Source organism: Grampus griseus, assembly GCF_964374135.1.
Source record: "Grampus griseus genome assembly, chromosome: 5".
Taxonomy (NCBI): domain Eukaryota; kingdom Metazoa; phylum Chordata; class Mammalia; order Artiodactyla; family Delphinidae; genus Grampus; species Grampus griseus.
This window is the reverse complement of record NC_138998.1, coordinates 61255437-61277226: the sequence shown is the minus strand read 5'-3', so window position 1 is coordinate 61277226 and position 21790 is coordinate 61255437. Positions and strand designations below refer to the sequence as shown.

Here is a 21790-nt window from a genome sequence, read left to right as displayed (position 1 = left end):
TCATTGCAGTGGTCTCTCTTTGTTGTTGAGCACGGGCTCTAGGCGCAGCGGGCTTCAGTAGTTGTGGCATGTGGGCTCAGTAGTTGTGGCTCTCAGGCTCTAGAGTGCGGGCTTGGTAGTTGTGGTGCATGGGATTAGTTGCTCCGCGGCATGTGGGATCCTCCTGGACCAGGGCTCAAACCCGTGTCCCCTGTGTCGGCAGGCACATTCTTAATCACTGCGCCACCAGGGAAGCCCTCAGGATATTTTCTGCTTAACAATTGCTTCTTCAATGCATTCCTCTCTTTTCACATTTTACTATAAGCAATCAGGAGGCACCAAGCCTCTCCTTCAACACTTTGCTTAGAAATTGCCTCAGTTAAACATGCATTTTCATTTCTCACAAGTTCTACCTTCCACAAAACACTAAAACATGAACATAATTGTGCCGAGTTCTTTGCCATTTTTATAAAATTTATCACTTTTTCTCCATTGTCTTATAACATGTTCCTTATTCCCATCTGAGACTTCACCTGAACAGGCTTTATAGCCCATATTTCTACCAACATTCTGTTCATGACTATTTATGCTTTCTCTAAGAAGATGGACATTTCTCTATAGCTCTCCTCTTTTCCTTGTAGGCCCCCAACTCAATCACCTTTAACTGCCTGTTCATGGCAATCTTGATCTTTTCTAGCATGCACCTCCAAACTCTCCCAGCCTCTACCCATTATCCTGTTGCAAAGCTGCTTCCACATTTTTAGGTATTTGTTACAGCAGCATCCCACCTCACAGTACCAAAATTCTGTCTTAGCTCAGTCTGCTCTAATGAATACCGTAGCCTGGGTGGCTTAAACAACAAATATTCTTTTCTCACGTTTTATAGGCTGGAAATCTGAGACCAGCGTGCCAAGATGGTTGGGTTTTTGTTTGTTTTATTTTGGACGCACTGCATGGCATGCAGATCTTATTTCCCTGACCGGGGATAGAACCCATGCCCCCTGCAGTGGAAGCGCAGAGTCTTAACCACTGGACTGCCAAGGAAGTCCAGATGGTTGGGTTCCGATGAGTGTCTTCTTCCTGACTCGCAGACAGGCACCTTCTCGCTGTGTGCTCACATGTCCTTTCCTCAGTGCGTGCCCATGGAGAGAAACAGCAGAAAGAAGATAGGTAAGGAAACAGAGGACTTGAACAACATGATAAACCAACTAGATCAAACATATATGAACACTCTACCCAACAACAACAGAATTCACACTCTTCTGAGAGAGCTTTGTCTCTCCTCCTCTGTCTATAAGGGCATTAATCTCATCATAAGGGTCCCACGCTTATGACTTTATCTAAACCTAATCATCTCCCAAAGGCCCCACCTCCAAAAACCATCACATTGGGGGTTAGAGCATCAATATATGAATCTTGCGGGGAGACAAATTTTCAGTCCATAACATGTATCATGTTGATTTTATTATTATTCATTTGCTTACCAGCGAGATTCATTATCTTGAATTTCATAGGTTTGTTAAACATTTATAGTTTTTCTTAGACGAGTAGCCAGTTTATGGCCTTTGCCCATTTTCCTACTGAGGTGTTCATCTGTAACTTCTTGATTTGTAAGAGCTCTTTATATTGTAAGTAGACTAACACTTTGTTACATATAGAGTAAAATTTTACAGTTTGTTCTTCTCTTGAAATTGGTTTTTTAACAGTAACTTTAACATATAAATAAATTATTAATCTAATGTTTAATTTCTATTAATAAAAACTTTAAAAATTTACATATAATTAAGCTTTTCACTTTTTTCTTTATGATTCCTGCTTTGGTATCATTCATAGAAATACTTGAACAACTTCAGAATCATAGGAATTTAGCAAGGAATATTAGTAATAACAATAGCAAAATTACTAATAATCACTGTCATTTTTTGAGTATTTATTATGTATAAGACACTCTACATACATTATTGTACAGGGATACCCCAGAGGTATTGCAGGTTTGGTTCCAGACTACCACAGTAAAGTGAATATCGCAATAAAATGAGTCATGGAAATTTTTTGGTTTCCTGGTGTATATAAAAGTTATGCTTGGGACTTCCGTGGTGGTACAGTGGTTAAGACTCTGCACTCCCACTGCAGGGGGCACGGGTTCGTTCGTCAGGGAAATAAGATCCCACGTGCTGCACGGCATGGCCGAAAAACAAAAATAGTTATGCTTGCACTATACCGTAGTCTATTAAGTGTGCAATACCATTATGTCTAAAAAAACAACATACATACCCTAATTTAAAAATACTTTATTACTAAAAAACACCAAAACAATTACAATAGCAACACCAAAGATCAGTGATCACAGATATAATAATAACAAAAAGTTTGAAATATTGTGAAAATTACCAAAATGTGACACAGAGGCACGAAGGGAACGAATGCTGTTGGAAAAATGGCACCAACAGACTAGCTTGATGGGGTTGCCACATATCTTTAGTTTTTTTTTTTTTTTTTTTGCGGTACGCGGGCCTCTCACTGTTGTGGCCGCTCCCGTTGCGGAGCACAGGCTCCGGATGCGCAGGCTCAGCGGCCAGAGCTCAGGGGCCCAGCCGCTCCGCGGCATGTGGGATCTTCCCGGACTGGGGCACGAACCCGCGTCCCCTGCATCGGCAGGCGGACTCTCAACCACTGCGCCACCAGGGAAGCCCCAGATCTTTAGTTTTTTAAAAAAAAAACACAATATCCACAAAGCCTGATAAAGAAAAGTGCAATAAAATAAGGTATGTCTATATTTAATCCTCACAACAAACCTAGGAAGTAATTATTATTCCCATTCTACAGATCAGGAAACCGAGTCTCAAGAAGACAAAGTTAACTTGCTCGCAGTCATGTGAGTTGCAAGCGTTGGAGCTGAAATTCAGTCACTGTGCAGATAAATGAATAGACCCGATCCCCATCCAGCCTCTGCTGTGCTGGCTGCTAGAAGGGACCTCACGCATGTCCCTTCCCCCGCCCCCACCCGGAGCCTTCATGTCACCTGTAAAATTTGTTTAGCAATAACTTCCTTATAGAGTTGTTGAGGGATTTTTTAAATTAATTTTTATTGGAGTATAGTTGCTTTACAATGTTGTGTGAGTTTCTGCTGTACAGTGAAGTGAATCAGCTATATGTATACATATATCCCCTCTTTTTTGGATTTCCTTCCCATTCAGGTCACCACAGAGCATAGAGTAGAGTTCCCTGTGCTATACAGTAGGTTCTCATTAGTTGTCTATTTTATACACAGTAGTGTATATATGTCAATCCCAGTCTCCCAATGTTGATGGAGTTAAATGAGAAAAAAATTATGTAACGTGCCTGGCACCAAGAGACCGTCCGTGGAAGAGAAGTCTCTTTCCTGGAGCACCTAACTCTTTCCCTCCCCTCTCCTTGTGGAGGGGTGGGGCAGAGACTGTGAGAAAAAGGGCAAACCAGTGCCTACAGTGAGGGGCAAGAGGTTGAAATCCCAGGCCTAGCATCTAAGTACGGAACAGAGTGTGGCGCAACGCACGCACGCCCACCATCACGCCTCCGAAAGAGGTCCCACCCAGGAGTGACTCAGATGCTCTGGACACCTTTCCCTGTGTGGGAAGCATGGGTGGGGCTGGATCGGGCAGATCTCCCCGCTGTTCAAAAGTAGCCACTCTTGCTTGTGAGGGGTGCCGGCGAGGTTGCTGCTCATCTCCCGCTGTCGCCCTGGTGGCCCTGACATACACACTGAGACCATGGGAACCCTCGGGGGACACCTGGTAGCAGGGATCTTCTTCTTCTTCTCACTCTACTACTCGGTGCTGGTGTCCTTGGCCCTGTTACGGGGACAGAGGTTCCTCAAAGCCCCTCTGCCCCCAAGGGAGAAGCGAGGGCACAGGTGGTGGCAGCTGGTCCCTGTGGAAGGAGTGGGGAAGGTGGTTTTCTCCCTGATTCTCACCTTCCCCGAGTTCTTCTACCCGCCAGGAACAAAGCGGCTGATGATGGTGGACTGGGAGGCCCCTCGGTGACCGTCACGTTCAAGGACGAGTGGCGGCACTTCACCACGCACCGGTCCTTCCTCCTCAGTGGCGTGGTGGACATCGCGAGCCAGGCGTGTGAAGCTGGAGCAGGCGGCCGAGGCTCTGGCCTTCCGTGCGCTGGTGCTGCTGGTGGTGACCCACGCCGAGCACAAGGGCGCCCTGGAGACCCGCGTGCACGCGCTGTTCACAGTGCCTGCCTTCCCGGTCGGCCTGGCGCTCGCCATCGAGATCTGGGTCCCCGGCCAGCCCCAGCTCTGGGTGCTCGAGACTTGGATGGGGCTGGTGCTCAGCAGCTGTCTGATGCAGCTAAGCATCCTGATGTACACGCCACCCTCGGGGCAGCCCTGGAGAGGGGAAAACCCCACGGACCTCACCTTCCTCACCATCTTCTTCTGCTGGCACCTGGCCTCAGGGGCTGCCTTGCTGGCCGCCATCTACGGCCTCTGCAGCCTCTGGCATGATCGCTTCTCCCCCTGGAGAAAGGTCCCAGGTGCCAAGTACCACCTGTGACCCATAGGCGAGGGCAGTGAAGAGCTTGAGAAGCTCCGGGCAGGGGCCCAACTACGAGATGGGGGTGTCTAGGTATAGAATCTGTCCCTGTGCTGCACCCTTTGTAATGAGAGTTTTGAGGATGCCCACTGTGTGCCTAGTGCAGGAATGTCCTGGGATCTGCCATGTGGCTTTCCATCACAGGAGTCGCCTTCCTTGTTCCTAAATGAACCTTCCAGTTCCTAGGATTCCCGCTATCTATCTCTCTGTTCTCTCCAGGCCTGTCTCTTTCCTGTCTCGCTATTCAGTATAGTTCCTAACCATGGACTTACATGAAGTGAGAGCAGGAGTAGTGTTTTTCTTTGACAGCTTTTGGGATCCAAGAGGAAGACATGAAATGAGGGAACAGAGAGAGATGGAGAGTCTCTGGGGACTCGGCAGGGCTCTGCGTGTCTGAGGCGGGGCTGGCTTCGCGTGTGCATGTGTGTGCCGCCGGCGGCTGAAGTGGTGAAATGTGTGAAAGGAAGGGGCTCTGTTTTCACATCATGGTGAGGACTTCTGTTTTCTTCATTTCTCTCTGTTTTTTATTCACACCAAAGTGTAACAGGAAGAAGAGCTGGTTTTGTTGTTGCTGTTTTCTAATCTAAACTGGACGAGGCTACTTCTGCCTCAGGGAGTAAGGGATGAGGGGAAAGGGGGTGGCAATCAGTTTAGCAGGGCTCAAGTCTGGGGAGAAAGGAGGCAAGGGAGGAATTCCCAAAGGTGGGTGTAAGAAACGAGGATTACATTTGTGTAATTTTAAGTTGTTTGGGTTCCGCTGTGACATAAAACAACTCCACTGCTTATGCAGAGTCTTTCAGTAAAGTCTTATGATACACGTACATGTGTCTTGTGTGAGTGATTCTGGGGCAAGATCAAAGAAAAGGCCCAGATTTCAGGTGGTGGGAGCAGAAGGGGAAGAACCGCCATGAAACATGGGGCACAGATGACCTCAGTGGTTCTGGAGATGCAGGGACTTGGAGCCAAGAGGGAAAACTGCAGCCCCTGGAACCTGCAGAACTTTCCAGCCAGTCACTGAGTTCCTCCCAGAATGAGGAGAGGAGGTGCTAACAAATTCACATACTCAGTGAAATATATGAAAGCAAACTATATAAAAATACTTATCCCTGGGTACATTTAGAAAACTGCTTCTGATAGCATGTGTCTGCTTATGTGAGATGATAAACGCAGCATTTGGAAGTCTGAAGAGGCAGGAAGACGGGAGGAGATGCTGGCCATAGATGTGGACAAAGGACCACAGAGAAAAGTGCCCACACATGAAGCAGTGGCAATTCTGCCATGGCACACGCAGTCAGAGATGCTGTCCTCAGAGACAGAAAATCTCTATGACGCACAGAGAGAGATTTGCATTTGCAGATGGAGGGCGAGATGGGCTACACATTGTCCTCTGAAATATGCCTGGACACTCCCTAAAGAAGCAGGGTGCAAGAGTGTGGAAACAGGCCCTGGAAACAGTAGGACAGGGGTTAAAGCAAAGAAGGGGAGCAAGGGAAAGGATGGAAGTGGGGCAAGGGTCTGGCAAGTCACATGGGCTGGGCTTGCAGAGGAGCGACATTCTGGGTCTAAGAAAGAGACGTCTTCCTCCAGCAGCTGGAACCAGGCCAGCCTCAGCTTTCCTCCCCAGCAAAGCAGGAACCAACCTAAGGAAAGGCCAGCACCCTTCTTTCTGTCCCCACCCTAAAAAGCCCAGAAACAGAGCCAGCTTTACCAGCGGCTTGTGCGCCCCCAGCAGTGAAAGCACCGAATCCTAACCACTGGACTGCCAGGGAATTCCCAGGACCCCTCACTTTATATCTTCCATCCAAAGCCCTGGGAGAGGCCATAGCAAGGGGTCCATATGATCGCTTATCACTGAAAAATAGCAAAAGTTAGATATTTCTGTATTCTTTTTTTCTCCATAAAATCTGGCTGCACCCTCTCCCTGAAGACTTAACACAGATTTACTTTCAGGATGCCTTATGATAAACACCTCTCTTTCCCTGTTAGTAGACCATCCTTTATTCAAGGATAATGGTAAGACTCTTACTTCTTCAGCTTGGAAACAAGAAGCTTAAAATGCTAATGACATCACACACTGGCTGAGAACCACCTGCTAAAGTAGAATCCCTCAGTCAACAAATGTAAATAAGTCTTATCAGATGCTGGGCCTGACTTAAAGAGGAGTAATTGGAGGTGCAGAAAACTGATGGCTAGGAGAGAGATGGGAAGTAATTTAGAGGTGGGTCCTGTTTATCTTCATTTGTGCTGTGTGCGGGAATTCTTGTCCTGCACATCTGGCCCTGGCCCAGCGAATCAGTCATGGCTCTCTAGGGAATCAGAACCAATAGGATATGGATAGACAGACAGAGAATTTAAGGAATGGACTCATGAGAACTTGAGGACTGGCAAGTCCAAAATCTTCAGGGCACGCCAGCAGGCTGGAGACCCAGGGGAGAGTTGATGTTGCCATCTTGAGTGTGAAGGCAGTCTGGAGGCAGAATTCCTTCTTCCTCAGGACACCGTAGACTTTTCTTTTAAGGCTTTCAACTGATTGGATGAGGCCCACCCACACTATGGAGAGTAATCTGCATATTCAAAGTATACTAATTTAAATGTTAAACACATTTGTTAAAAATACCTTCACAGGGGGCTTCCCTGGTGGTGCAGTGGTTGGGAGTCCACCTGCCGATGCAGGGGACACAGGTTCGTGCCTCAGTCTGGGAAGATCCCACATGCCGCGGAGCAGCTAGGCCCGTGAGCCATGGCCGCTGAGCCTGCGCATCCGGAGCCTGTGCTCCGCAACCAGAGAGGCCACAACGGTGAGAGACCCGAGTACTGCAAAACAAAACAAAACAAAACAAAAAACCTTCACAGGGATTTCCTTGGTGGTCCAGTAGGTAAGACTCCACGCTCACAATGCAGGGGGCCCCGGTTCAATCCCTGGTCTGGGAACTAGATCCCACATGCCACAACTCAAAAAAAAAAGATCCCGCATGCCGCAAGGAAGATCCCACACGCAGCAACTAAGACTCAGCACAGCGGGCTTCCCTGGTGGCGCAGTGGTTAAGAATCCACCTGCCAATGCAGGGGACACGGGTTTGACCCCTGGTCCGGGAAGATCCTACATGCCGTGGAGCAACTAAGCCCATGCGCCACAACTACTGAGCCCACGTGCCACAACTACTGAAGCCCGTGAACCTAGAACCCATGCTCCGCAACAAGAGAAGCCACCACAATGAGAAGCCTGCGCGCCACAACGAAGAGTAGCCCCCACTTGCCGCAACTAGAGAAAGCCCGCACGCAGCAACGAACACCCAATGCAGCCAAAGATAAGATAAATAAATAAATTTATTTAAAAAAAAAAAGACTCAGCACAGCCAAAAAAATAAATAAATATTTTTTAAAAAATACCTTCATAGCAACATCTAGACTGATGTTTGACCAAACAACTGAGTACCGTGGCCCAGCCAAGTTAATTAACCATCATACTCAGCATAATGGAACATGGCCACTCAAACGTGATTTATGTCAACTGTGTTTGTCATGATTGTTGGAGACCTTCCAAAAGAATAACAGTAACTTCATTTTAAATGAACTCCATCATTATTGGTTCTGACTGCAGTCTGACTACAACTATACAATGTTCTATGGACTTTATCCCTTCCCTGTATCCTCCAGAAGGAGAATGATAGATTGATGGGTGTGCAGGTAGGTGACACTTGTTTTTAAATTAAAAAAATAATGCTTAGAGGCTTTTTTTCTTTTTCATGTTACGTATTTTAGACATCTTAGAAAATAACAAAAAGTAGTTTAAAGTATTTTGAAATCTACCATAATGCTCTTACCCAGAATTAATTACTGCCTGGCAGGGCTAAAAGGGTAGAATGTATTTCAACCACACTAAGAGGTTGGATGGTAGGATTTACATATCAGAGATGAGGCCTTTCCTGCTGAAGATGACTGATGTGCCTGATGACCAAGGCATGGCTGACTGAAAAGTATTGCAGGTGAAGGTCACTGAAGATAAGGAAATCCAGAACTGGGAGTCTAGTGCTGTGGGAAGGAACTGAGTAAGGATACTGACATGCTTGGAAGACGGCAACCTTGGGCTGGAGAAGAACTCAGAGCCCAGTCTGCGGCGAGTTTGGAGGAGGGGGAGGTGGTAAGGATGGCCAGAAGAAAGAAAATGTGACTAACATCAGCTTCAAAGGAGGAAGTGATCAGGGTTAAGCAGACATGGTAATACCTACCGCACAGAGGTACTGTGAGAAATAAATAAGGTTCTGCATAAACAACACTTAATACACAGGATGGTGTACAGTAGATGCTCAATACATATTAGCTTGAGATTCTGAATATACATATGCGCAATGACCAGACCATATATAAAAATAAAACTCTGACCCACAACCTGCAGCAACCAGCCCAGGAAGCCAGCCTGCTATCTATAAATCAGACTTGTAAACAGTCAGCTATCACGCACTTCTAACCAGTCCAGGTAGCCAAATAACAACCCCTATAACAACGGACCCAAAATGGGAAGGACCTGATTAATAACGAACAGCTTCCCTAACTTTTGCCCTGCTTCCAACTTAGGACCAACCAAAGAAAGCCAAATATGCATCCCTAAACAATCACATGATACCCCACTTGAAGTTAGCCAGCCTGCAGCTTCCCTATGCCAACAGCCTCCAATCAAGGCATAACTGATGCCTTCTCTTTTTTTTCCCACTATGAAGCGTTCCCATTCCTCTGCCTGTCTTTGAGTCTTTGCCAAAAAGCAAATAAAGGTGGCTAACTCCCTTGCTATAGCAAGCCCTGAATATAAAGCCTTTTCTTGTTCTCCTTTGATTGGTTTTCATCTATTTTCACACGTTTAATTCTTTCATTTATTCATTCAAGCAGTTATTCAACATTTATTGAGCATATATGGATACTATATGCCAGACCCCATGCTGGGACATGAGAATAATGACGTGACCCAGATGCACAGGTCCCTGCCTTCAAGCTCATTATGGTTGTGGGAGAAGAAAGGCAAATAAACAGCAAGGTAAGTACAGTCTGAAAGGGACTGTGATGAGGGGCAGCTAATCCAGAACTGTGAATCAGGGAAAGCTTCCTAGAAAAGTGATGTCACCACAGGGACCTGAAGGATGAATATGGCCAAGGGAAGAGCGGTAAGGGAAACAGTCAGGAAAAAGGGAAACGGCCATAGGAAACGTCCCCAGGTCATTGCATAAACACCGAAGGAAGTGAATGAAAGTGGGATGACTGGACCTCCGTGTTTGAGCTTGGAGCGCTGAGCCATGAAGGTGGAAAGGCAGACAAGGGTCAGCATCCTTCTAGGCCACATGAAGGCATTTGGCATTTATCCTAAAGCTGACAGTAATGATCAGATTTCCATTTTGGAAACATCACTCAGGCTCCATGTGGAGTGAGGCCTGGAGGGCAAACCTGGAAGCAGGGAGACCAGTTAGGAGACTAACAGGTGACGGTGGCTGGATGAGAAGAAAAGTGCAAGGACTGGGAAGCTGATTTAGAGGTTCCCACTCAGGACATCACGGCTGGAGGTCAGTAGGGTCGGGGGGTTGGGGAGGGTGGGACAAGCCAAAGCTTGTACAGCTGAGGAAGAAAGTAAATGCAGTCACTGAGAAAACGAAATCCACACTGGGGGCTGGAGAAGAAGAGATGAATTCTGGATGGAGACATGAAGTTTAAGGTGTTGTTCTGGAAGCAGGTGGATGAACTTGTCTGGAGCTCAAGAGAAAGGGGTGGGTAGAGAGGGCAATCTGAAAGTCATAGATGGTCATTAAAGCCATATATGGGAGTGGGTGAGATTGCTGAGGGATAGGGTGAGGGGAAGAGGGCTTGGAACGGGACTCTGGGAGGCACCACACCTAACTGGAAAAAAGAAGGCAGGCGCTCGTGAGGCAAACCAAGAAAGAGTAGCCAGGGAGATGCGAGGAAAACCAGGACCTTGCTGTAACATAGATACTAAATATTGATATTGTTGGGTTTTTTTTAACATCTTTATTGGGGTATAATTGCTTTACAATGGTGTGTTAGTTTCTGCTTTATAACCAAGTGAATCAGTTATACATATACATATGTTCCCATATCTCTTCCCTCTTGCGTCTCCCTGATATTGTTTTAATAAAGGGAGTAGCAAACAAAGCCTTGTTTCTTATTCCCAGTTCCTCCTTCCCCTTCCAGAGAAGCATGGTCCCCAGGACACTGGGAGGGAACTTACTCTACGAGTTACTAGTGGAACTGGTCATGCATCGCCCCATCGTGTTGCCCAAGCTGCATCAACAAAGTGCTAGCGTTGGTACACATCGTTAAGTAAAACTGGATGATGAAATCATGGGAAGAAATGCACATGCTTAGAACAAGGACATCCCCCTGAGGCAGGAGATAGATAGCACCCTTCCCCCACCCTCCCCGCCCAGGGTAAACAGCTGGAGTTCGTTCCCTGTGGACCGATACTCGAACATGAAAATAGCAGGACAATTGAGAGAGGAGTCTGGGCCCTGCCCAGATAAGAGATAAGAGACCACATATTTCTCATTCTCAAAGTCAAGGAGACCTTCCCGACTAGAAAGCTCCTTGGAGGTCAAAAGGGAAGTGATGCTAAGCTACCCATAGGCCTCTTCTCTGGAATCCATCTTAGCTGAGAGATGCGAGAGCACACATGGGAGGATCCTGAGATATACCAAATACAGACTCAGAACCAGGCAATTTAAAATGATTGGCCAAAGGAAACCTGGAAGAAATGCCCCATATAAGTGATTTAAACTACCATGAGGGCACAACTCTTTCTCTGAGTCCGCCTGTGTGTCTATCCACCCATACTGTACTCTTTTTCCTCCTAATAAACACTTTGTTTCACTACTCTCCGTCTTTGTGGGAATTCTTTTCTGCAAAGCTGAAGGGCCATGGCCTTGTCACTGACCACTGGTCTAGTGGCTAGGATTCAGCTCTCTCACTGCCGTGATCCAGACTCAATCTCTGGCCGGGAACCGAAACCCTGCTTCAAGCCACTGCAGGCCGAGGCCACCTGAGATCAACCCTACATCACACCCAGCTGAGGATTTTACTAGTATCTTGGTTAGGTGGGACTGGAAGTTAATTACAGGACCACAGTGGGCATTATTCCAGTTTGATGGTTGAAGAGTATACAGTTAACTATTTAGTTCATTAGCCCGGGTTACTGAGTGCCTACCATCATATTTCCTCTCTCTTCAATAGTCTGTGGGTACAAAAGGGACCACAGGAAGGATAATGGTTTATGTTTCAAGTCCCCCAACCTCTTAAGCCCCCTCTGAGGTACCCCTCCCCGTCCCCACAAGCCTCTCTCTCTCCCCCGCCTCCCCTTTCCCTCTCCCTCTCTCTTCTCTCCCCTCACCCACAAACTCTGGGCCTTCCAGTTTCCAGGAGAGTCCAGAGATTACCCTTCCGCCTTCCTCACTGCCAATGGTGTCCCTGGTAACGAGGCCGCTTTCCTCTCTAATTCGCAATTCTTTAAAGACTGCATAGAGGCCCTCCTCCCCCAACCAGGAAAAAACGTCCTTCTCCCAGCACTGTGCGCCCACCCTCGGGGGCCCTCCGGCCTCCTGAAAACAGTTCCTTAACTTCCCCTAGCAACCTCACTCTCCAGGGACACAGTCCCCAAGGACCAATCTCCGCGTGGCAGCATCCTCACTGCCTAGCGCATCAACCTGTCCTGGTGTCCCGGGACAATCTAGGAGCGTGGGGACTGGCAGACAGAGTTGGGAGAGACATTTAACTTCCTTTGTACTTCTGATTGTTTTATCATGTACAAAAGAAAGAATACGGGTAATACGCTCGATTTTTTTTTTCAACGAAATCAAAATTAAAACTGTACTAAGGGCACAGAACTATCTAGTAAACCGTGAGGAACGCACGGAGTCCGGTTCTGCCAGGCTGCCCCCGGCTGTGCCTGATGTGCTCCACGGCCACCCTCTTGTTAAAGGGGTTCCGGCCTGAGAATGGCCGGGGTGCCAGGGCCCCTCACCCCTGCGCAGTTCCTCTCCCCTCCTAGGGACTGGGGCGGAGGTCAGGAACTCAGCCCGGAGCCCACCTCTGCGCAGGCGAGGGGCTGCGGGGACGCTGCGGCGCGTGGCCCGTCTGCCCGCCCCAGCGGGCGCCCAAGGGAGGAGCGCGCCTCCCACCGCGCCGCACTTTCTTTTCCTGCCTCAGCCTGGAGGTCCGGCCTCGCAGCTCGCTCGGAAGAGTGTCCAGACGGGATGGTGTACCCGCCCCTCCTGGGTCGTTTGTATCCTCAGCGCCTGGCACCGCACCAGATTCGGGACGCAGAGGCTGCGCGGGGGAGGAAGCTTCGCGTTCTGCGTGGGTGCCCAAAGCTAGGCCCCAGCACTGCTGTGCCTTCTTATGTCACGCCCGCCCGGGCGAGGGCAGACTGGCCCCAGGTAGCCAGAGGTTACACGCCTAATCTGGGGAAATGAGGAGGGAGATGGATGAGTCACTGATGGATGGACTGATTCTTGGATCTTTTTCTGCGTGCACTATTTCGCCAGCTCCTTCTAAGCACTCGGGAGGAATCGGCGAACAAAACAAAGCTCCCCGGGGCTCTCAGATCTAGAGTGGGAGGTGGCAGTGACCTGATTAGTTCATATATTGATGTTCAGCCCTAAGTGTCTACACCACCTCCTCCTACACCCTATTAAAAGCAAACTCCTTGACAAATTGCTCTCCATTGTGCACCAAGGGAGCCAGCAAGTGGCAAAAGCATGCTGATTGGGGGAGGGTGTGGGCAGGAAGAGGTGTGAGGTTGGGAAACACAATGCCTACGTTAAGCAGAGACATTTTTTTCATTCTTAAAACATCATTTATCATCATCATTGGGGCTTCTCAAAATTCCTAAGTGCCCCCAACCTCTTTTTTAGTCGCTAATATTTGAAAAGAAAGAAAGGATGGCAGTTTCATTCCGCAAGGTCATAAAAACACTTCTATTCACTCGTTATTTAACAGTTTCTGGCAAGATGGGTGAGATGCCAGATGTGGTGACAGTTCCTCAGAAGAAAAAGCACAAGTTTGAAAGGCAAATGATAGGGATACATGAATGTCCTCAATGGTAATAACAAGGTTTAATGACCAGACAACTGTGCCCCAAATGTCCGATTAACAGGAAGCATGGAGCAATGACAAAGGGATCAAAACCAGAGCACTGCCAGACAAGAGGAACTCCAAACAGGCCCTTCCCAGGCATGTTTCTTTTCTTTCTTTCTTCCTTCTTTTCTTTCTTTCTTCCTCTTGTGATGAAAACTTTTAAGATCCACCCTCTTAGCAACTTTCAAATATACAATACAGTATTATTAACTGTACCCCCACGCTGTACATTACATCCCCATGACTTATTTATTTGATAGCTGGGAGTTTATATTTTTTAACCCTCTCCTCTCATTTCACCCACCCCCTCTCTGGTGACCACCAATCTGTTCTCTCTATCAATGAGCTTGGATCTGTTCGTTTTTTGTTTGTTTTTAGATTCCACATGTAAGTGGGATCATACGGTACCTGTCTTTCTCTGTCTGACTTATTTCACTTAGCGTAATGCCCTCAAGGTCCATCCATGTTGTTGCAAATGGCAAGATTTCATTCTTTTTTATGGCTAAATAATATTCCATTGTACATATGTGCACTGCATTTTCTTTGTCCATTCATCCATTGACAGACACTTAGGTTGCTTCCATATCTTGGCTATTTTAAATAATGCTACAATGAACATTGGGGTGCAGATGTCTTTTCTAATTAGTATTTTTATTTCCTTTGGATAAATTCCCAGAAGTGAATTGTTGAATCACATGGTAGTTCTATTTTTAATTTTTCAAGGAACCTCCATATGGTTTTCCATAGTGGCTGCACCAATGTAGATTCCCACCAACAGGGCACAAGTGTTCCCTTTTCTCCACATCCTCGCCAACACTTGTTATTTCTTGTCTTTTTGATGACAGCCATTCTGACAGGTGTGAGGTGATATCTCATTGTAGTTTTGATTTACATTTCCCTGATGATTAGTGACGTTGGACACCTTTTCATTTACTTGTTGACCATCTGCATGTCTTCTTTGGAAAAATGTCTATTCAGATCTTCTGCCCATTTTTAAATCAGATTGTTTATTTTTTTTACTATTGAGTTGTATGAGTTCTTTACATATTTTGGATATTAATACCTTATCAGATTTATGATTTGCAAATATCTTTTCCCATTCGGTTGGTTGTCTTTAACCAGTCATTTTTCTTAAGCTGCAAAGCAGAGTAGTTTGTGCCGTATTTCGTTTCAGGACTTTTTTTTCTTTTTTTGTAATTTGACACTACCTGCCTATTTAAGTGACATCCTGTGTGAAACCTACATTCACACACAGGATTTATATGCAGACAAAACAGCGTACCATGATTTACCTGTAGACAGAGTCAAGTTCAGAAAATTACTATCAATGATCCTACCAAACTCAATACCCTCTTTTTGTAACAAATACTTTGTAAAGGTCCTTTACTATCTTGAACTGAAATTCATAGATAATATAATCTGTCTACATACATGATTGCAAAGACTAGAGATAGATAGATGATATATAGATAGATGATATATAGGTAGATGACACTATAATATCTGTCAATGCCTCCCAGCCAGAGACCCTCAGGAACACACTTACAGTTGAATAAGTTAAATCTATTGCTCTTTGCAAGGAGGGAGAATATGCACCCCAGGGAAATGTGGTAGAAGGGACTTGGAGGATTTAGGTTTGTTAGGTGACTTTCAGGAGGATTCATGGAAGTGGTGCTTTGCTTTGGATTAGATGCTGCTGAGAAGTGGGAATCATCCTACAGTTGGGTCTTTTGATAAATGTGACCCAGAAGGAGGGTAGATTAGAGTAAGACTAAAGGTATCATTGTAAAGGAGCAGCAGACACCTGTACTAGCCAAGATAGGGAGATGTTTAGTCATTTCTCTGGTTTGGACCACGATCACATTCGTCTGTGTTCAGACATGATTACAGAGTGTTCTTGTTTTTGTCTAGATCCATCAAGGTCTCAGAGTGGCTTCATCTCATACTGGCGATCTGTGAAATTGTTGATGTGCAACAGGAGAACACAATGCTGAGCAGTGAGCCAGGCCAACTCCCAGGTGCCATGGATGGCTTTTCTCATTTTCATATCCTAAGTGAAATTAAAAGGAGAGATAAAAATGATCCATAATGAAATAATGTACATTTCGATATATAAATGCTCCAGCATAACTATATTAGAATACATAATAGAGTCAGATGATTGCACTCCCTTATATGAGTCAGTTTGGATTTAAAAGTAAGAATATTGGAAGCGTTTCCTTACAATAAATGCAGTAGAATGAAAGAGAGTGGTTCCAATTATCATCAGAATTTAAATTAGTGTTAAGATATACAATAACACACCAGGTTCATTTGTATATGATAAGAGAAGGAAGGAATAACCTTAATGGAAACAGGAATAACATGTTAAGCAAATTATAGGCTGTCAAGGCAGAAAACATAAAGAACAATATTCTCATGACATTAGCCTTACTGTGAGTAGTGAAGAAAAAAACACCTTTTTGTATGACATGGAGGAAAAGAGTGATGAAATATCTCAGAGATCATATCTCCTGTCTTGAAATTTCAATACCCATTCAGTGCATGCATATTAGTATTTAAAAAGACCTTGAAGATCATATACAATAAACCCGAAGATAATGCATATTTTAATATAATGGGATTCTCTCCAGGCCCCTGACCAGCCCTTGTTGCCAAACCTGAGTCTCAAACTGAGGCAGACGAAAAGGATAATAACACTTACCCTACAGGGTTGGTGCTATGATTAAAGATAATGTTTGGTAGCTCATACAACTCAATAACAAAAAAACAAACAACACAATCAAAAAATGGGCAGAAGACCTAAATAGACATTTCTCCAAAGAAGGCTTACAGATGGCCAATAAGCACATGAAAAGATGCTCAACATCACTAATTATCAGAGAAATGCAAATCAAAACCACAACGAGATACCACCTCACACCAGTCAGAATGGCCATCATTTAAAAGTCTACAAATAATAAATGCTGGAGAGGGTGTGGAGAAAAGGGAACCCTCCTACACTGTTGGTGGAAGGGTAAATTGGTGCAGCCACTATGGAAAACAGTATGGAAGTTCCTCAAAAAACTAAAAATAGAGTTGCCGTATGATCCAGCAATCCCACTCCTGGGCATACATCCAGACAAAGCTATAATTCAAAAGATACGTGCACCCCAATGTTCATAGCAGCACTCTTTACAATAGCCAAGACACGGAAGCAACCTAAGTGTCCATCGACAGATGAATGGATAAAGAAGATGTGGTACATATAGACAATGGAATACTACTGATACTAAGGCATATAAATGGATGAAATAATGCCATTTGCAGCAACATGGATGAACCTAGAGATTATCACATTAAGTGAAGTAATCAGAAAGAAAAAGACAAATGCCATATGATATTGCTTATATATGGAATCTAAAATATGACACAAATGAACTATTCTATGAAACAGAAACAGATTCAGACATAGAAAACAGACTTCCGGTTGCCAAGGAGGAGGGTAAGGGGGGAGGGATGGATTGGGAGTTTGGGACAAGTAGTTGCAAACTATTATATATATGTATAACTGAACCACTTTGCTCTACACCAGAAACTAACACAACATTGTAGGGAATTCCTTGGCAGTCCAATGGTTAGGACTCCGTGCTTTCACTGCCGACGGCATGGGTTCAACTAAGGTTTCACAAGCCGCAGCAGCATGGCCTAAATAAATTAATTAATTAATATTTTTTTAAATTGTGAATCAACCATGCTTCAATAAAAAAATTTTTTTTTTAAAATAATGTTTGGAATGTGTATAATTCATGGTGCTCTAAAGCTAGCCATTGTCATCAGTTTAGTCTTTGGGCCCCATGCACACGCATACACGCGCATGCACACACACACGCGCGCATGCACACACACACGCACACACACACACACACACACACACACACACAAAGATGGAGAGATAGGATGTGTGCTTGCTTGAGTCTCCATGATTACATGGAAGGTGCTTGATTGAGTGTGTGTGGTCGAATTTGCAGGAGAATCCCAGGCGACGCTGTTGCAGGCTTTTGACGGTGCAGGCGGGGTATGGGGGGATCACAGGAGATGGAGAGGACAGGTTGAACATAACTGAGTTGGAACTTGCTCAGTTGGGTATGTGGATACTTGTGTACAACATGCTTCAATATATTTACCTCTGTGCCTTTTTTTGATAGTACAGACCTCTGGGAAAATAGTTTTTATTAACATCGCAAAAATGCAGGGACTTCCCTGGTGGTCCAGTGGGTAAGACTCTGCACTCCCAATGCAGGGGGCCCGGGTTCAATACCTGGTCAGGGAACTAGATCCCGCATGCATGCCGCAACTAAGAGTCCGCATGCCACAACTAGGAGTCCGCATGCTGCAACTGAGACCCGGCACGGCCAAAATAAATAAATAATTTTTTTTTAAATTGCAAAAACTACAGCCCTACATTTTACATACTTGACTTTTGGACCCCATTTATTTCACTGTGGCCTGGGGTTCTTTCGCTTCATCGGGTGGTGGAGAATAGAAGCTGAATTGGAAGAGTAGACGAGAGGTCTTAGAGAAGTTAGCATTGGGACTGTATCAGAGTAACAGTGAAAATCCTGAAAAACGGCAAGGAATCCAAAATAATAAAAGAAAACACAATTTTCTTTGCATTGTGCTAAACATCTGTTGCTAATTTTTTTAATCATTTTTTTAACATCTTTATTGGAGTATAATTGCTTCACAATGTTGTGTTAGTTTCTGCTTTATAACAAAGTGAATCAGTTATACATATACATATGTCCCCATATCTCTTCCCTCTTGCATCTCCCTCCCTCCCACCCTCCCTATCCCACCCCTCTAGGTGGTCACAAAGCACCGAACTGATCTCCCTGTGCTATGCGGCTGCTTCCCACTAGCTATCGATTTTACGTTTGGTAGTGTATATATGTCCATGCCACTCTCTCACGTTGGCCCAGCTTACCCTTCCCCCTCCCCATATCCTCAAGTCCATTCTCTAGTAGGTCTGTGTCTTTATTCCTGTCTTACCCCTAGGTTCTTCATGACATTTTTTTTTTTAGATTCCATATATATGTGTTAGCATACAGTATTTGTCTTTCTCTTTCTGACTTACTTCACTCTGTATGACAGACTCTAGGTCCATCCACCTCACTACAAATAACTCAATTTCGTTTCTTTTTATGGCTAATATTCCATTGTATATATGTGCCACATCTTCTTTATCCATTCATCAGATGATGGGCACTTAGGTTGCTTCCATCCTCTGGCTATTGTAAATAGAGCTGCAATGAACATTTTGGTACATGACTCTTTTTGAATTATGGTTTTCTCAGGGTATATGCCCAGTAGTGGGATTGTTGGGTCATATGGTAGTTCTATTTGTAGTTTTTTAAAGAATCTCCATACTGTTCTCCATAGTGGCTGTACCAATTCACATTCCCACCAGCAGTGCAAGAGTGTTCCCTTTTCTCCACACCCTCTCCAGCATTTATTGTTTCTAGATTGCTAATTTTTTTTAATGGCCTACAAACCCATGTTGTCAGCAAATTGTAGCTGAGGCTCAGTCTGTGGCACATACAATGATATTGGAAAAGGGAATTATTGTTTCTATGAAATCATTTTCAAGGGTTTCGTTTTACTGTCAATGCCTCTGTATCAATTGTCATTAACTTTGAAAGTAAATTTCCACTGTGGCTTTTTTATCCCTTAACCTCATCCATGTGAGCAGAGCGCTTCCTTATCCCCCAGGGGGCTCTCGTCCACTAGGAAATCAAAATTTCCTAGCCTGATCCCAACTCACAGCTGATGTTCAATAGCTTTCACCATCTCTGATTTTTCTTAGAACAGTATCATCAGAATTCAGTGGAATAAAAATAACATTTCAGTTGGATTTTCTCCTATCATCGTTCTCATAACCTCTCGTTTGCTGGTAATTTGACTTTTTTCCCCCTACAATGTGTTGCTTACCCTATTTTGCAAGCCTTCATATTATTTCAAAATTCTAGCTTTCAAACTTTTCCTTTAAATCTCAGAAGTGTGATATGCTATCAACTTTATAAATGTGTTTCTTTGTAAAATCTTCACTTTATCTTGATGGGGGAGTCCCTGTTTATTAGAAAAGAACTGCAGAGTTGGCATGTTCGCAAGGGTTCAACGTGGGCAGATATAAAACCAAATTTTCAATATTAAACTGAATATTGTTGACTCTTTTCCTTTATATTTGACATTTTGTCATACAGGCCAAATCACTATATTCCTATGTAAATGCAGAATTACCATGAAGATGACGGTTAAAAGGCGGACAGGGCTTCCCTGGTGGCGCAGTGGTTGAGAGTCCGCCTGCTGATGCAGGGGACACGGGTTCGTGCCCCGGTCCGGGAAGATCCCACAGGCCGCGGAGCGGCTGGGCCCGTGAGCCATGGCCGCTGAGCCTGCGTGGCCCGAGCCTGTGCTCCGCAACAGGAGAGGCCACAACAGTGAGAGGCCCGCGTACCACAAAAAAAAAAAAAAAAAAAAAATGGCGGACATATTTGGTGACTCCAATAATACAAGAGGATTGCTGTCAGCAACTTCTCAAACACAGTACAATCTTTCCTTGATGTATGCCATTGTTGCTTCCCAGGAAATCTGCTATTTAACTAAACCTTGCCAATAAAACCAAAGAGCATAAAAACACTTTGTGTTGGTTTGTAAAATGGAATTAGTTCTGGGCTCAAATAATTATAAGCAGGTTTTTCACCTACCTAATTCCAGGTTCAGTTAGATTCTAGAATTGGATCATTATAAACAGGTTTTTCACTTCTATTTAAAAGTCCTGAGGGACACAGGAGAAATCTTTTGTTGTGCCAGTGTGGCCCCACTAAATGCCGGCAGTAACCCCTATTCATTATGACCAAAAAAAAATACAAATGTCCAAAATTCTCTGGGGAGCAGTAGCGCCCTGCAGAGGACCATTAATTTTTATGAAGATACAATTGCACATCTGTGGTTTATGATCTAAGTGACACCTGATTTACATAAAAATATGGTCACTCGAACATGATCAGGGCTGTTTTAAGGCTTTATGAGGCTCAGTCCCTTACTTTGGAGGCCCTACCTTAATTATATCAAGCATTTAAAATGCACCCTCATCCTACAGTAAATATACTAATAGCAAGACTGGCTATGTGCCATGCACCATTCTAAGTATTTTACAACCTTCTGAAGTAGGCACTATTATTATTCCCATTTTGCAGATGAGGAACAGGCACAGAGAGGCTCAGTGACTTGCCCCAAATCACACAGCTCCTAAGTGGGGGAGCCAAAATATTATACAAAGCTAGGCACTCTGATGCGGACATACTATGTCCTGTGTAACTCTTGTAGAGTTTGTATTTAAGAATAATTTAAGACATCACTTAGGAGTTAGTTGAGTTGCAGATGACTTAACCTTTGTCAATTTCAGTTGTGGAGCTTTTGTTTAGTGTTTTGAGCCAGTCATTTAATTTGAGGTCTCAAACATCCTTGTAAGGTCCTTAAAAGGCCCCCAGATCTCATACTAAGCCTGCACTGTTGAAAGCCTACAACAGCACCTTCCATGCAATCAGGGAGACCCACAGCAGCGCTCACCTCCTCTCTCCTGGTTTTTAGTGTGTAGCTTCTAGAGCACCATGATCCATGCAATTGTTAGCTCTAATTTTAGCACCCACCCTGTAGGATAAGTGTTATTATCTCGATTTATGGAAGATGAAACTGGTATCAGAAAAAGTGACTCATTCAATGTTCACATTGCCTAAGAAATGACAGAGCTGAGAATTCAATCCTGGTCCTTAGGGGTCCAAAGTCTCGGCCCCCGTGATCTCAGTTTGGGCCCCATGGGGCTTTCCTGTCTCTTTGCCTAACATTCTTTCCCTAGTAATGGAACCTCAGCAGGTTTCCAAATGTCCTGCCACCCAGTTCCCATCAGCAAGAGGCACAGCTACTAGTTCTTTCCCTACAGCCACTGTCATTCCATTTCAGAGCCGATTAAGCCCTCAGACTCTCATTAGAGCAAAGCTAACTACAGAGGTGGTTCTGGATGGGGAACTCCAGAAGACAATTTTCTCAATGCCAGACCT

The 21790-nt window shown here is 44.8% G+C and overlaps 1 pseudogene across 1 annotated transcript; it reads left to right on the top strand.

Annotated features, from left to right (window-relative positions):
* Positions 1-3728: 3728 nt before the first annotated feature.
* LOC309823009 (transmembrane epididymal protein 1A-like) lies at positions 3729-4523 on the top strand (annotated as a pseudogene). Its single transcript has one exon. The product of its transcript is annotated as a transmembrane epididymal protein 1A-like (transcript).
* Positions 4524-21790: the final 17267 nt, after the last annotated feature.